This window comes from Rhinopithecus roxellana, chromosome 7 (assembly GCF_007565055.1).
Source record: "Rhinopithecus roxellana isolate Shanxi Qingling chromosome 7, ASM756505v1, whole genome shotgun sequence".
Lineage (NCBI taxonomy): Eukaryota > Metazoa > Chordata > Mammalia > Primates > Cercopithecidae > Rhinopithecus > Rhinopithecus roxellana.
Window position 1 is genome coordinate 105581465 of NC_044555.1, and position 6000 is coordinate 105587464.

The 6000-nt window shown below is 38.8% G+C and overlaps 1 protein-coding gene across 8 annotated transcripts in view; it reads right to left on the reverse strand.

Annotated features, from left to right (window-relative positions):
• IL13RA2 (interleukin 13 receptor subunit alpha 2) overlaps positions 1–6000 on the reverse strand; it is a 36878-nt gene extending 30878 nt beyond the window's left edge. For 4 of the 8 annotated variants that reach the window (XM_030934146.1, XM_030934143.1, XM_030934145.1 and 1 more), the window contains exon 1: positions 5800–5999. The gene's annotated coding sequence lies outside the window, so the exon portion shown is untranslated. Of the gene's footprint in view, positions 1–5799 lie in introns of all 8 variants that reach the window. The other 4 variants (XM_030934150.1, XM_030934149.1, XM_030934142.1 and 1 more) reach the window with 2 other exon arrangements.

Below are 6000 nucleotides of genomic sequence, written 5' to 3' on the forward strand. Positions count from 1 at the left end.
GACAGAAGATTAATGATCAATAGCTAAAAGGGCCTCCCCAGTACGGATGGTCTCCAACTTACAATGGTTCCATTTACAATTTTTTGACTTTAAGATGGTGCAAAACCATCACAATTTTGATGTACGTTGAATTTTTATTGTTTCCCAGGCTAGTGATATGCAGTTACATGAGATAGTCAACACTTTATTATAAAATAGGCTTTTCGTTAGATGATTTTGCCAAACTGTAGGCTAATGTAAGGGTTCTGAGCACGTTTATGGGAGCCTAGGCTAAACTATGATGTTGGTAGGTTAGGTGTATTAAATGCATTTTCAACTTATATTTTCAACTTACAATGGGTTTATTATAACCTCATCATAAGTTAAGAAGTATCTGTGTTTTGGTGTAGCCTAAGGCCTCAAAATATTTGCATAACTCAGCAGGAGGCTTGAGTATTGACTAAAATTGTGTGTCTTACTTTCCTGGTAGAATGTTGAATACAGGAGAGCTTATAAGAACATTTTAAAATGTGAAGTTTCTTGCATATCCATTTGTGGACTAGATTCTTACTAATGTCACTTATAATAAAATGTAGTAAGTTCCAGGAAAGAGGCAAGCATTTAGAAGTACAGAGGACAGGTACTCAATCTGGTCTTGGGAATGGTGGTCAGGTAATTAAATAAATGCAGAGAGTTGATAAAGATTAATGAATTCAGGGATCTACAAATAGTTTGTTTTTGGCTGCAGTATAAGATGTACACAGGCATGCCTTTTGAGCCACATTAAAAGACTTTGGACTTAATCCTGAGGGCTATCAGATAGTACTGAAGGATTTCTAAACCTGAGGGATATATCCAATAGACAGCTCAGTTTAACACATGTAAACTGCAGGAATACGGCTTTTGCCACGCTTGAAAGAACAGATCTGAGGGGGACAAGAAAGGAGACAGAAACAACAAGTTAGGAGACTTTTAAATAGTTCAGAATAGAGATAATGAAGGCCTATACTACGAAAATAATAATGCTCTAAAAAAGATGGAACACATAACATATATTAAAGAGGTAAAATGGACAGGCTTTAGTGATCAGTTGAAAACAGAGAACAAAACTGGACAGATTGTAGAGATATTTGGACCACTGAATTTTCAGGTAGCATTTGCAATAGAGTAGTTCACAAATGAGACTACAGAGTGACCAGAAAAGAAGGAGGAAGGAAAGGAGAAAGTGGTATCACAGAAACTAATGAAGCAGAAGATTTCAAAGACAGAGTATTAAAAAGCAAAGTGCCTCACATGTCAAAAAATTTGGGGACTTGAGAAAGTAGGACAAGAATTGAAATGTGTCTGTTGCATTTGGAAATAAGAAGTAATTAGTCACTTTTTCTTTTTTGAGATGGAGTCTCGCTCTGTCGCCTGGGCTGGAGTGCAGTGGCGCCATCTCGGCTCACTGCAAGCTCCGCCTCCCGGTTTCACGCCATTCTCCTGCCTCAGCGTCCCAAGTAGCTGGGAATACAGGCGCCCGCCACCACGCCCGGTGAATTTTTTGTATTTTTAGTAGAGACGGGGTTTCACCGAGTTAGCCAGGATGGTCTCGATCTCCTGACCTTGTGATCCATGCCCGCTTCAGCCTCCCAAAGTGCTGGGATTAAGGCGTAAGCCACCTTAGTAAAGGCAGTTATATGTGTGGACCACTTTTATTGAAGCCTTGTTATACAGGTTGTACACAACTTGGTTATACAGGGAATGGTCAAGAAAAGATGTCTCTTTTATTTACTTTTTATTTTTATTTTTGTCATGAAAAGAACTCAATGGGAGGAAAAGGTTAAAAACACAGAGAAGAAAGAGGATAATTATGAAAAGGGGCCCTGAGAAAGCAAGAGGACCGCATGGGCTCTGAATCACAGACAAACTGAACTTGGACAGATAGAGAGCTAGTTTTTCCTCTCAGACAGGACAAAAGCATGGGTGAAGATACAACTCAATGTGTGTGTAAAAAACAGGAAAGTGGGTGGATAAGTGGTTCAAGCAGACCTGATGGCTTTTATTTTCTGTGTGAAATAGCAGGCAAGCCTATCTCCTGAGAATAAATGCATTATAACTGAGTTGGAGGCTTAAAAAGAGAGGAAAAAGTTTGCAATAGCCACTAAAGAGGATGTAAAAGAGCCGAGGGAATTCCAGAAGAATCTGAGTAAGGAAGTGGAGAAGGATGATCCAGTTAGCACTGATTCATTCTGCAGTTCTCAGCTAAGACGTCAACTGCTCAAAGAAGATGACGTCCCTGTTACGTGTTTTCAGAGAACTGACTACCTTTCTTTTAGAGACTTATCATGGTTTAAATCTTATATTTATTTGTGAGATTATCTGATTAATTTATGTTTCATTGGACTGCAATCATGAGGTCAGGGATCATATTTATTTTGCTCATCATTGTATCATTTAACCCTTAGTTTCCCATCTCTAAAATATGGAGAACAATAATTCCTCTCTACGTGATCAGGAAATGGATATAGTTAGGTTAGCATGAAACTGGAATTTAAGATATAAGAAGACAGGGACTTCTGATTGTTCATTGATGTATCCCCGGTGCCTAGCACAGTGCATGACACATTATAGAAGCTCAATAAGTATTTACTTGAATGAATGAAACAAATATAGCTTCATATTTGGTGTCATAGGACACCAAGTCTCTAGACTTCCATTCTAGTGCTCTTCCCATTCTCCCACAGCTATCTACAGCAGATGATTGATACATTATGTTTACTATGCTAAGGGTCAATGCATATGCATTATTATCTTTGTTTTACTCAAGAAGAAAGTGAAGCTCTGAGAGATGAAGTATCATGTGCAAATTAAACAGCTAGTAAGTGGTGAATCAAAATTCAATCCTAGGTCTGTGTCACTCCAAAATCTGATCCCTTTCTAGTATTCCATAATACCTACTCAGGTATTAGACAATAAAAGGTTTCATACATGAACCTTTCTAGGGGTATGCGTAGTTGAAATTGAAACTTTCCCATCAACCTCCCCACTGGCAAAGAAAAATAAATAAAAAAAGCATTACTTTAGTGATAAAAAATCTCAGGAAAAGTAACTATGACAGGCCAATGAAGATAACATTTATGGGCATTCACCTACCACTGACTCCCACATCACACCATGGAAGCACCTACCAATCTACTCTATGTGACCCTATATATTATCCATCTCCCCAGAATAAATTTTTACCCCACAGGCACAATGGAAGACCCAATTCTAAAGAGCTTATCTTCTCAGAATTGTCTCAGAGTGACCACAGAAGCAGCATGGGGTAATGGAAAAAGCCACATAGATCTTGGCATGACAGTGATACAGGAGGGGGGCAGGAAAGTGCTGGGTAGAGAAGGGCAGAGTCCCTGGCAAGGGCTCCACCCTAGGGCCTGTGCCCATGGACCTAAGTGAGAACAGGCACTCCTGTTTTCACGCCCAAATGTTGCATTTTCCATGACCACTCTGGCCCACCATGTTCCCCATCCTGTGCCCATAAAAACTTGAGACCACAGCAGGCATGGACACAAGTGGTTGGACATCAAGAAGAGCAGAGGAACACACCAGCAGACACCAGCAGACATCAGCAGACCAGCAATGGCAGAACAATGTGGACACCGAGGGGAGTTTGACCAGGGGCGGTTGGAGGAGTATCCAGGGGAAGATCACCTTCGCACTCCATCCTCCTTCTGACTCCTCATCCATCTCACTGAGAGCCACCTCCACCACTCAATAAAACCTTGCATTCATCCTCCAAGCCAATGTGTGATCTGATTTTTCCGGTATACTGGGCAAGAACTCAGGATACAGAGAGCCCTCTGTCCTTGCAATAAGGCAGAGGGTCTAACTGAGCTGATTAATACAAGCCATCGGCAGACAGCAAAGCTGAAAGAGCACACTGTAACACACAACCACTTGGGTTTCAGGAATCATAAACACTCACCCCTAGATGCTGCCATGGTGTTGAAGCCAAAAGTGCTCCCCACAACCTCTGCACCTGCCTGTCTGCATGCTCCCCTAGGGGTTTGAGCAGCCTGACACCGAAGAACTGACCCCTGTGGCATGCCCTGCGAGGGGCATAAGGGAACTCTCCTGTTTCAATATTTGAGCTATCTCTATCCCAATTTTCTTATCTATAAAATGAAGGCAATATTACTTGCCTACATAAGGCTTAGGAAATGATTAAATGGAATAGTGTATGTAAAATGTCTGTAGCACAGTGGGCATAATAATTCAATTGTTAGCTGTCTAGTGCTTCCCTCATATCCAGAAGCCACCTCCTATAGATTCCTTGAAGACACTGAAAAAATATATCAAAAGGAACAAGCAACCCACCCCACCCTGACTTCTCCAAGTTGTAGCAAAATATGTATGATAAATTTCTTTGATTTAAAAAAAAAAAAAAATGCCCTGGAAGCAGCAACTAATCATTTACAGGTAAGATCTCAGCACCAAAAAATAAAAACAATCCAATAGGCATCCTGCCTCTCCTTTGTCTTATCCTACTGTTTAAATAGTTATTTCTAACAGTTTATTGCCTTTCATAACATTAGCTAGAGTCAGGACATCTGGTTCATTTTACAGATGAGGAAAGTAAGACAGGGAGGGTGGGGTGTCCATTCCAAGGTCACACAGCTATGCAAGGAAGATCTAGAACTGGAAACCAGATTTCTTTGTCCTTAGGTTAGTACTCTCCCCACTTAGTAATAATAATGATAATAATAGATCTGTGCAATTGACTTGAGTCACAAACTCTCTAAAACATTATAGAATTTATTAAAATTTCAGTCAAAAGTAGCTGAAATATTTTATTGTCTAATACCTTAGTAGGCAGTGTGGAATAGGAGAAAGAGCTCAGATTTTGAAGTAAGGTAGACTTGGGATTGAATTCTAATTCCACTCTAAAGCATTCCAGAGTTTTAAAAATTTCAATAAAAAATAGCTGGTGCGTGCTTGTAGTACCAGCTGCTTGAGAGGCTAAAGAGGGAGGATTGCTTGAGTCCAGGAATCCAAGTCCAGCCTGGGCAACAGAGTGAGAACCAATCTCTTTAAAAAGTTGTTTTTTAAAGAGCTCATTAATCCTTGGTGTTCATGTCCTGCTTTTATGTATCATCTTACATATTTAAAAAAGAAAACTAATCTGGAAGCATCCAAAATGGGTACAGTTTGTAAAAGTGTGTTCATTATTTAAGTGTTAACTATAGAGGAAAACAAGCATCAGAAGTATAAGATGATAGTTCATTTCAGAGCAAAAGCTGTGAAAATTGAAAATTTTATATGAATAACTCTACTGTATATGAAATCATAATATATGAGCAAATTATGCATAAAAGGACACACATATTCTATAACTTAATTCAAAACATCATACAAAGATAATGAAATCATTCATTTTAGAGAAGTTCTATGATTATCTATGAGCTTAAGAGATAAAAGTTGCTGCAAAGTCAAGGATTCTGACTTATAGAAAAAAATCACATAGAAATAATCTCAGAGAACATCCTAACTCTAAAATGCAACTACCTTACCACCACCAAAAAAAAAAACCAGGTTTGCTTTAAAGAGGTATGAATTTTATAGAAAATAAAGGCTAATAAGAAAACAACAATAAAAATTAAAGCAATAGTGCTATCCATACTGATGATCCAGCACCCATTAGCTTCATGTGAGAAAAAAATGCAGTACTCCCCAAATTACTGTTGTATCAAATGAAACTATTTTTGCCCGAAAAAGATTCAAGATCCCATTAGGAAAAGGTGAAGAAAGTGAAACAAATATTCAAAACTTAGCTCTTACCTGCAAACTTTCTCCCCTAAAGTATCAGACTTACTCTATATGAATAATGTGACCAGTTGTAATCAAATTCTGTAATGCCACTGAAGACTGTCTCAATGAACAGCTCCTTTGTTTAAATGAATTTTAAAGGATCTTAGAACTAAAGCCTTTCTTTTAAAAAGTAGGAGGAGCTCTTGCTTTTATCCATGAAAAATACCAACT